This window comes from Periplaneta americana, chromosome 17 (assembly GCF_040183065.1).
Source record: "Periplaneta americana isolate PAMFEO1 chromosome 17, P.americana_PAMFEO1_priV1, whole genome shotgun sequence".
Lineage (NCBI taxonomy): Eukaryota > Metazoa > Arthropoda > Insecta > Blattodea > Blattidae > Periplaneta > Periplaneta americana.
In genome coordinates this window covers 29,707,962-29,719,794 of record NC_091133.1, presented here as the reverse complement: position 1 = coordinate 29,719,794, position 11,833 = coordinate 29,707,962, and the positions used below count along the sequence as shown (strand labels likewise).

The window sequence follows — 11,833 nt, the reverse complement described above, 5'->3', positions numbered from 1 at the left end:
ATCACGTTTACCCTTGGCTGATATCCGTTCTTAAATTCCTTTATACCCTTATATAAATCTCGAATGTTTTTATTTCTTAGAAATGAAAATTTATTTGAGAATTGTTTTTTTTTCTATTTATATAACCATAGGTAATATCATATAATAAAACGAGAACATTTTGATAACTAAGATACTGTTCTGTTTTCTCTTTTTGTCTCATTTAAACATTTATAATGCTATTTATTTCAATGATGTATGTTATTCAAAGTTACGAAATCTTTCCACGCCGACCAAATGCTCTTTCCAGAATGATGAGCGAGACTCGAAGCGCACGAGAATGACGAGACGAGACTCATAAGACAAATGCAACGAACACAGCAAGTTATAGTTTTGTTCATCTCTAGTCTTCGCGCTTGTCACATATCCTTCAACCCTGGCTCTCTGCAAATCGCGCATTCTTGCGAACACATCTCACTGCTGACTTGCATTGTACACACTTTCCTACAATTTTTATAAGTTATTAACAGGTGTGACACATGCCAAGGTTTGTAAGTGTTCCCATATTAAAAAATCCAAAGAATTACGGTGAGGTGATCGGAGAGGCTATGCTACCGGATGTCTCTCGACCAGTCCATTGGTCAATATGTCTGGGATAGGTATTGTTACACAATGTGTAGCAAATGGGGTGGTGCTGCATTATGTACGAACCATGTCCGTTAGTGCACTCCGAAGGTATTAGCATTAGCTGGTAGTAGTATTTATTGCTGCAGTACGTTCAATATAAAATAAATACATATAATGTACGTAGCGCACGCCCATTTAAGCAAATTCATAGGGGCAGTTTTATAAATAACTTTTGTAGTAAATGGAAAATAACGAAAATTCAATAAAATTACAAAACCAATACAATTACCACAAAACAGGGATAATTTCGAAGATAAAAGCAGAGAATCAAGTCAAGAACAGAATATAAGTTCGAATGAAAAATATATTCAAATTAAAAAAAGAAAAAAGAACATTAATAGTGGCTTAGTGGATAGAGCGTCAGCACGTAGAGCTGAAAACCCGGGTTCAAATTCCGGTGCCGGAGAGAGTTTTTCTCTGTTCCACTCTTCCATCATCATACGATGACGCAGAATTTCTGCACTGAAATATTATATGTGCGTCGGTACATCGTAATATATGATATGCGAAAAAATAATCACTTTGTGATTTAAGATTCCGTCGGATCTCTGCCACTTAGCCACTCATAACGAGTGCACCTCTACACATGTGTGTGGACATTATGCCAACTGCCATACATCTATGACACAGTGCATGAGGGTAGGCCAATAGAGGGAACCCAAGAGGTGGAACTTAAAAACTGAGAGGATTCGATCCGCCAACGGGATGGGAATCCGGTGTGGCTTAGTGGACAGAGCGTCAGCACGTGGAGCTGAAAACCCGGGTTCAAATCCCGGTTCCGGAGAGAGTTTTTCTCTGTTCCACTCTTACATCTTCATATAAATAATTTGCTTAGTTTTAGCCTTGATTTTATTGAAATTAAAATTACCTAGGTCTGGGTTTATTTTCAATATGGAGTTTTATAATCTTGGTCCTAACTCTGGCTGTTATTTAGTCAAGTGATTGTGTAACATCTAGGATCAGTTAAAGAATAAGTCAAATTTCTTCTGATGGAATGAAAATGCAGTTTCTCTTTATATTTTTTATGATTTTTATGATATTTTAATAATATATATTTATAAATATATTTGTTCAATTTGAAAAAAAAAACATTAAAATCAGTATAAATCAAATTCGTTGGATAATAATAATAATAATAATGAATTGACTTTTTAAAGTAAACTTTAATTGTCTGTTTTTGAAGCAATATCAATTGAGAAAGTATAAATTTTCTTGTTCCTCTCCATGTGATTGTATCATACTTGACGACAGATTGAACCAAACTAAACGCAGAATATTTGTAGGGATGTGAGAGCGAACAATTACAAACTTATTAATTTATTTTATCATGAAGTCAGTTACATAAGGTAAACACAACCAATAACAAAAGGTCAATGAACTGAACAGAAAGGCAGTCTAAATCACTGAATACTCTACAAAAGTAAAGAGATATCTCGGAAGATAATGTATTAAATTTAGAACCCATGTGTACTAGAATTTATTTATGTTGAATGCTGTCCACTCTCAAAATATACGAAGCCTTGTTTTGTGTTTTTAAACAATTGACCATCAGCTTTACAAGGAAAAGAAATAAAATAGTCGCATTTTCTCTCCTGCCATCTGTTTACTGCCATAAAGTTTACTGCCTTACCCAGCCTTGCTATCATCAAACACTTGGCTATATTACAGTATAAACTGTGAAGGGCTTCCCCTCTTAGCTAAGCTGACAATAATAAAATAATTTTAGATAAGATATTTACTGTTCCTTAAGGTATTAATCATTTGATGATTAGTATGGTGACATCAGATGCAACGGGGAATTTCCACGGGCAGCCTTCTAGCCTATGGCTGCAAGCAGTTCATTAGCTGGGCATCGCGAGCGCGTGCATGCCTCCGGAAAATAAATTGTTACAAATGTATGGGTGTCGATCCCACATTTATAAATGCAGTAGTTTACAGATAATACATCAGCGAACAAGTCTATATTTTTTTCAGATTTTTAACTTGGCTATTTAATATAGTAATTTTGCTTTGAAAAAGAAACGATTAAAAAAATAGGCCAAATTTTAAATTTATTTGTGATAGGCCTAAAGTAATAAAAAGTCTTGTATTTCGTCTTTCAAATGCGCCAAACCGAAAATCTCAATTATATGTAGACACAGAGTTCTATGCGAGTTTATGTAACAGTGCGCGCATAATTTGCGTAACTTCAAATATTCATAACTACACAAATAATTAATAATTGTGAAAATAAAACAATACGGGTCTCCTTATTTGATGTCTGGAATTCATGAAAAAAAATTCGACCATTTCCGAGAAGGTCGTGTTTTATTGCTGTGCGATTTGACGTGGAATGACTCAATATATAACAAGTGTTTAAATCCATTTAAAAAGAAAAGAACACTAAGACATATAAGTCGCGATTATTGATAAAGCTCAATTTAAAAAAGTCTTTGAATGTGCGAATATGTGATTCGTTCAGTAAAAAAATCTATCAACTTCCAGATAGGTCAGATGAAATTATATGTGAAGCCGGTAGTTCTTGTGATATTAATAAGCATGAATCAAATAAAAGTGCGGGCAGAGAGAGTGATTATCCAGTTCTTCTTCTAGCCGATCTATGGATACAGCGCTATAAATCACCAATATTGAGGAATTAAACAAGAGTTTGATGCCAATAGAATCCCCTGTCAAGAAAAGGAAACTACAACGACAACGATACCCCCGTGAAAAGTTAAAAAAAAAAAATAATAAAAGGCTTCCAAGCAAGTACAGTTTTTCATGTAGAAGATGCATCGTCATCCCTTCAAAAGTCGCCATATTTTATTTTTGACGGAATGCAAAGAAAATGTACAACCTGAAAATTACATAGTTAGGCCTATTGCAGACTTTTCTGGAAATTATTAATTTGTAATACAAGATTGAGTATAAGGTGTGCATTGGAACAAATGCCAAGACACAATACATCCTTTCGTAGTATATTTCAAAGAAGATACAGAAATTCGTCACAAAAATATTGTCATCTGAGAAAACATGAAACATGACACCGATTCCTTTCATTGTTTTCAATCCGAAGCAATCAACTTCTTAAAGCAAGAATTCAACGATATGAAAAAAATCATTTACTTTTCCGATGGATCAAGTTAACAATACAAAAACAAAAAGAATTTTAAAAATAATTGCTTACATGAAGACGATTATGGAATTAGTGCTGAATGACACTACTTTGCAACGTCGCATGGTAAAGGTCCATGTGGTGGCATTGGAGGAACTGTTAAAAGACTTGCCACGAGAGCAGCCTATACAAGATCCTATAAATCAACATCAACAAAAAAAAAAACTTTTTGATTGGTCACAAAAAACATTTCTAAAGTGTCATTTATATTTTGTCCATTGAATAAGCACAAAAACCACACTGAAAATTTGCAGGCCAGATACCAGAATCTAAAACCAATAACTGGTACTTTAAAATTACATTATTTCATTCCGTTGTCAAAAACTGAAGATTTAGGCCTAGTAAAACAATTTTCTTTCAAGAAAGAAGGTAGGCGAATGAAAATTTAAAGTGTAGTGTGAATGAAAACAAACGTTATAAAAGCATAATGTACAAATATTTGAGGATATCATAATAAGTAAATTAGCAGTGTTTTCTCGAGTGATGACTTGATCCCTACTGTGTGTAATCTTGCAACGTTCAGTCGATCATCCAGCGCCGATAAACCTCCCAGCGCGCTTTAACGCTTCCCGTCCACTGCTGCACCGTCGTAAATAATTAAATTTCCATTAAACTATTGGAGATTCCATTGTGATTTTTTCTGGAATTATTAAGAATACTTCAGTGCACCTAGTAGGCATTTTTTAAAATTTTTATTACGGTTATTTCACATTGACATCTAACTTTTAAAAATTGAATCAAAAAAAAATATTTGTAATAATTATATTAAAATTAGTTAGTAAATATTTAACAAAAGACAGTACTTCAAGCTTTTAAATTCATTTTTTTTTTTAATTTAACATAAATATCCTCGAAAATATGACGCTTTAAATGTTGCATTGTGCAACATTTTTAACGAATTTTAACATGCAATATTTTAAAAACATGTGGACTTAGGAGGAAATAAAAGCACACTTATTGGTTTATTAGACCCATAGAGTTGGTAAAAAAAAATATAAACGCAATCAGAAATATGAAGGTCAAAATTTGTATAATTTTGTGCTATTTGACGTGGAATGACTCATAAATTGAGGGAAAGAAGGCAGAGGACGGACACTGGAAAGTTTTCTTTTCTCAATCGTACTATCAGGGACTGGAATGCTTTACCTGCAGACTTACTAAAGGCTTTACCAACAACCAAAAATGTATTTAAAAATAGGCTTAAGGACCTTACTAATAGACGGTAATTATACACAGTATTAAAAAGGGTGTAAATGATATGTTGTTATTGAAGTGTTGTATCAGTGAAGAATTATGTTGTGTCAGTGAAGTGTGTTGTATCGGTGAAGAAGTATGTCGTGTCAGTGAAGTGTGCTGTGTAAGTGAAACGTGTTCCTGTCAGTGAAGCTTTATAGTTTATAGTGGCAGTGCATAGTATTTGAACAGTGAAATGTTTTTGAAGTGTTAGTGAAATCAGGATAGAATCAGTGAAATGTGTCGTAGTTCCATTGCAGTGAGTGAGTTGACAGCGAAATGAGTGTAATTTGAAAGGTACTTGTGCAGATATGAACATATCATACTCGTGGGTTTTAGTTCGATCTTAGTTTTAAGATACAAATTAGATTTATTTCAAATGTTATTTTAAGTGATCGTTTCATTTAATTTAGTATATTCCCTGTTGTTGTTGCTGTTGTTATTATTATTATTAATTATTGTTAGTATTAATTATTAGTAGTATTATTAATTGTATTTTAATTAATAAGTTTATTATTGTCATAATTGAGTGTAATTAGTTACCACTGCCACCGGGTATATACCCACTGCAGTGTGAATAAATACATACACATAATAGACCACAATAAAGAATGACCCATATTTCAACTGATATTATTTGTTTCCTGGTATGTATATGTTCATGGGAACTTTCTGATTTGTTTTGGCCAATAATACCTGCTGTGAAAATATGTCATACATGTTAAACATTCAGAGAGTATAGCATACAACAAAAAATAATAAAAAAAATAATGACTGGTAGTTTTATCATTTTTTTTTTTAGCTTTTATTAGAACATTTCGTATTTTAACTCTTCTATACTTAAAATAGCTTCTTTCACGATCATGAAGACAAATTCTTGTATAGTACTTTGTTAGAGAAAACTTGTATTAAAATTTATGCACCTGCATTAGCTATAAAAACTTTTTCACCCTTCGATCACGCCACAGCCTGAAGTATTATGGTGCTTTTCGCAGGAGTTGGTGATAGTGAGAAGGTATTTGGTGAGATGATACTCAGAAAGGGTCATGGGATTACCTGCCATGACCTTACAGTTAGTGTATAATACATTCCGGTCACTTGCGTGTTGGTCATTCGTCACAGAAATTTGCAATAGGAATACATATTACTGGTAAAAAGAAGCATACTGAAGAAATATTGTGTCCAGTGTACCCATAGTGTACCAATTTTAGAAGTCACATCTCTATCTAACCTGTGCTCAGAAGAAATTTTGCACCTTATAAGTAAAAGTCCCGCGCCGTGGCGTTGAATCTAAGGCATCCTGCCCAGGACTCGCGTTACGAAATGCGCTCTGGTTCGAGTCTTCATGGGGGAAGAAATTTTCTCATGAAATTTCGGGCAGTGTATAAGACCTGTGTCCACCCAGCATTGTGATGTACTTGGCGAGCTACGACAGGTAGCGAAATCCGGTTGCGAAAGCCAGCTGTAACGCTTGTGGGGATCATCGTACTAACCACACTATACCTCCGTTCTGGTTGGATGATCGTCCACCTCTGCTTCAGCATGTGAACGAAAGACCAGCAACCGGCTAGTCGGTCTGGGCCCTTCAAGGGCTGTTGCGTCACGGACTATTATTATTATTATTATTATTATTATTATTATTATTATTATTATTATTATTATTATTATTATAAGCAAAAGTTGTTTTTAAGGAAGAAACTTTTTCACATAGTGTATATATATATATATATATATATATATATATATATATATATATATATATATATATATATATATATTGCAATAATTTGCAGGGTTATTAAGTCATCCCCGGTTACTTGCCGCTGGATCCGAGGTTCTTGGAAAGTTTCCATACCAAAAAATCGAGAAATTGGAAGTAAGCGAACTGCTACCACACTGAACATATAGCCCTGATCTTATCATCTATTTCGATCCATGGCCCATTTTCTATGTGGAAGAAATTTCCAAATTTTAGAAGCCGTTGAAATAGTTATCACCAGAGGTAAGAAGTTCGTACCGAAACTGTTAAGTTCTGTGAGTTTGGACTATATATCCACCGAATGCTGGCATTCCACAAGCTCAGCAGAACAAGACCTCAATGCAAGCGAATGGAAATAGTGGACATCAGATGGGAGCAATTCCGAAGCGGGTGAAGGAACTAAGATCTAAATCGAGGCTGACGAGAAGCAGAGTAACGCAAGTAGGAGATAGTTCAGGGAGCAGTGATGAAGGAAGAGGGGAAAACAAGGTGAAAAAACAGTGTGACTTAAGGAAATGGTGTGGAGGGGAAATAAATCGTGAGAAAAGAAAACTAAGATCTAAAAAGTAGCAATGTGGAAAAGTGAGTAGTGGAAAGAGCAAATAATTAGAGATGTAGAGTGAGGGGAAATGTGTCATACAGGAGGGGGTTACAGTACTTTTGGTATAATGATGAGTTAGGAGTAAAACAGGGGAAGAATTGATGACAGACAAAAAAAGACTAGTGGAAGAATTGCAATAAGAAATTTTAACTAAGTAATGTCCTAATTGACTTGTACGAGAGGCGTGTAAAACGGTGAGACGGCACTGTATGCTAATATTGTGAATTGCCGCCTCACCGAAAGGTATATTGCTTAAAGACAAATATATACATTCATTCATTCATACACTCATATATCCACCGAATGAACAGTAGTAACGCAGCTCTCACCATCAACAAACTAGCAAAACAAACATGTACAGATAAGGAATTAAAATTTAGAGCATGTATTGATGGGCGTCACCTGTATGTAGGCAAAAATTTCGCACCACTGTCCACAAATAGCTTATATACAGGGGCTCTTGTTTACTGCACATGCGCAGTGTGTGTAAGTCAAAAAAACTTACAGGCTACAATAGGGGAGCTCCAAATTTTATTTCCGTATCTGTACAGTCGGATGGTAACCATACTTGTTTTTGTACCCTAAAATAAACAAAATAGACAAATAATATAATATTGTATTAATAATATACTGTATTTGACAATTAGAATGTTCGCAAATTTCAATATAAAATTATGTACCCGACTGATATGTATATCTCATATCAGGCAATACCTCACTTGACAATATATGTCAGAGAAGGAACAATTGAAGAGCACAGGAGAAAAATAATCAATGTGACAGTTCTCATAAGGGTGATTTCATCATCTAATTCAATATATTACTGCAACTTTAGTGTTATTCTTCAAACACTTGTAAAGGAGAATTATTACCAGGTATATTGTCATTCTTTTTTACTCTTTCATTAGGAACAGCAATCAATTTTCCAGAAATATACTATATTAGAATATGACATCACCCTTACAAGAACTTTGATGGTTTTTCCCCTGTACTCTTCAATTGTTTGTATACTTCTGAAGTCTGATTAGTAATATGTAAGTAATCAGCGATGTTTGTAATGGAGGGGGGAAAGGAACTGGCAATCCTAACCTGTTATCTCTTGGCTTACTTGCTCATGAGTGTTTTCGGACACTTGACTAAACAATAACATATAACAATAACAAAGTACATAATTATACAGAGTGTTTCCGGGCTAGTCTTACTAACTTTCAGGGATGATGGGGAAGGGCACATGTATCAATTTGAGATAAGAAACCCAGGTACGGAAATGACTGAGTCGAAAGGTATGAGCAAAAATAGTTGTATGGAAATGAAATAATTTTATTTCTCTGTACACCTTATTTATGTGTACTTATCTGTACATCTTACACATACTGTATTCATTTGACATTGTTTACGTTGTCTACTTACAGTATTCCATTCAGTGCGCTGTCTGAGGGATGGTGACAGGAAATTACACTAAAGCAATGCAGATAGCGTAATGTGTAACGGACATGGTGAGTCGTGATATGCACGTCTGAAGACAGCAGTGTATGTGTACAAATTGCAGTGTCCAGTCGATGAGTCCCGGTGAGGAGTACACGAGAGCGGAATATGCAGACCTGATTTTCGAATATGGATAAACCAATAAGAACAGTAGTCAAGCTCATAGATTGTATCGGGGCAAGTACCCACGTAGGAGACATCCGACCCATACCATCTTTTCACGACTGTTCCAAAGGTTAAGGGAAGGAGGGCACGTGGTGTCAAATTACAATTACATTTCTACACAACTATTTTTGCTTATAACTTTCGACTCGGTCATTTCCGGACCAGATTTCCTTATCTCAAATTGATACATGTGCCCTCCCCATCATCCCTGAAAGTTAGTAACACCAGCCCGGAAACACTCTGTACATGTTTCGGAATATATAATTGATTGCTTTCACGTTTTAAAACTAGGTTTCCTTGTTGACTAGTATCAGCCTGTTGTAGGCTATCCTCAGAACTGGGTGATTCTGGTTTTAGCGCCTTCTGATTGTGCTTCCTGTAGGGGTCTGTTTGTGTAGTGTAATGTGAAGATTTCATGGAGATGTGTTTTTGTGTGTCTGTATATTTCGTATTATTCTAGTGTGTTTAGTCTCTGTTTTTTTGGTTGAATATGTAGAATTTTATTTATTTATTTATTTATTTATTTATTCTGGTAGAGTTATGACGGTTCGATTACTTTATTTATTTTATTATTTCACGATGCTTTTTCTACTGCTATAGTTATAATAGCGTCTGAATGAGATGAAGTTGATAATGCCAGCGAAATGAGACCAGGGACTAACGCCGAAAGTTACCCCGCATTAGCTCTTATTGGGTAGAGAGAAAACTCCGGAAAAAAACACAACCAGATGACTTGTTCCAACTAGGATTTGAAACCGGGTCCGTTCGTTTTATGATCAAACAGGCTAATCGTTACTCCACAGCGGTGGATTGGCGGTTCGACGTCGGCCCTACATAATATTTAAATGCATTATTCTCTGATTTTGCTAGGTAATGAAGTACTATGGAAGAGGTTTTAGCAAAAGAGTCATGCTTCCTATTTTAGCTCTATCTTTAAACTACATAAAATTAATATCTCCCTACAAATATCGCAAATTTTAACTGTATTTCATGCGGTTAGGTATGTCAGATAGGAGACGCCCCCGCAGACGCGGTTAATGCTACAAAAACACAACGGATATGTTGTCTGGCGCGTGTCCACGGAAGAAAGGGTTACTGCTAGAAGAACAAGCGCAGCTGCAACAAAATTCAGTTTCAAGAATCCAGACATTACTGAGGATAGTATTCTTATCCATCCCATAGGTTGAATGGATCAAATTTATAATCGCTGCTAACCATATCATTTTCTTTTCTTTTTTTTTTACTTTGTTATTTAATGATGCTGTATCAACTACAAAGTTATTTAGCGTCGATGGCAGTAGTGATAGGGAGATGGTACTTGGCGAGATGACGTCGAGGATTCCCATAGATTACCTGACATTCGCCTTAAAGTTCTGGAAAGCCTCAGAAAAAAACCCAACCAGGTAATCAGCCCAAGCGGGGATCGAACCCGCGCCTGATCGCAAGTCCGAATCGGCAGGCAAGCGCTATATCATTTTCTGCTGGAAGAATATCAGGACATTTCACTTCTTGTTGCCATGATGGGTTATTTTATATCCTGCATTCATCAACAAATCATATCTCTCCCACCAGAGCAAACCATATCACACGCCTACTAAACCATTTATTTTGTTCCAAAGGATTCATTGACGTATCACGTTCATGGAAACAACATAAACACTAATTCCATGAACTGCATATCTAAAGCCATTGATACACAAATTTTAACAGGATTACACTTATCTGATTAATTGCTTTGCTTTCACGGTTACATCTTTAGTGGAGTACGTTTCATTATTATGGAAGTCAATAACTTTGAAAATGCCTAGTATTCTTCCTGAAAAATAAACTTTAAAAATCTTTATTTGAACTTCTAACGAACCTAGCAGCATTTGCTGCACAAGCTACTAGTGCATTATATAAACGTATGTAACACAAAGTACAATGTAAGGAATTAATTCTATATTAATGACTGATATACTGTATTAACCGAGAGAAGAAAAATCCAATCATTGCGTCCAAAAATAAGTAACTAATATGATCTATATATAATGCAATCAGTGGCCAAGACTTGGCGGGCCAATATGGCGTGTAGGCAGTGATATGTAAACAGAGTACTTGTAAGCAATGAAGGTTAAAGAATTCGGTTAAGCTAAGGGCTTATCAAGTATAGTTGGTCCAGGTAACACAGGGTTTTCTCCGGGAGCTCAAGCTCCTCTGTGGCATCCAAAAAAATCTCCATCATCTAATCTCATTGCAGGTAGATCAGCCTCCTATGGCATACCCTGACCAACGACTCTGTTGGTAAATTGGTGTACACAACTGACTTCAAATGGATGAACGATGAAGAATCAAGTGCCCGCCATTAGTTTAAATAATTAATTGAATATTTTCGAATATTGCCTTCTGGACAGCGGAATATTTTAGCGTGGCTAACGTATTTTAGTCAGTGACGTAAACAGCGAAAGCAATACTGTAACCTTTACAACACGCATATGTTTTCATGGAAATGATCTTAAAGTTTCGCAAAATGTATTCAGAAATATTATTTTACAGTCGTAAATATTAACTATTATTTAAACTGAATTGCATGTGTTTCTTACAAAATGGAATAATATTTTGTTATTTCAAGACTAGATACAGGCGTCAGAATGTTTAAATTTCAGGAGATATGATTGTGAAGATGTGTAAGGCGGGCTGCACACCAAGACGATACGATGCATATCTAAAGGTCGTAAGCGATACGCTAATTTATTATTATCTGTCTTGAAGCGACTAAATAGTGCACGCC

The 11,833-nt window shown here is 35.3% G+C and overlaps 1 non-coding gene across 1 annotated transcript; it reads left to right on the top strand.

Annotated features, from left to right (window-relative positions):
• Positions 1-1,378: 1,378 nt before the first annotated feature.
• Positions 1,379-1,450, top strand: TRNAH-GUG (transfer RNA histidin (anticodon GUG)). Its single transcript has one exon. It is a non-coding gene; the product is annotated as a tRNA-His (tRNA).
• The last annotated feature ends 10,383 nt before the right edge of the window (positions 1,451-11,833 follow it).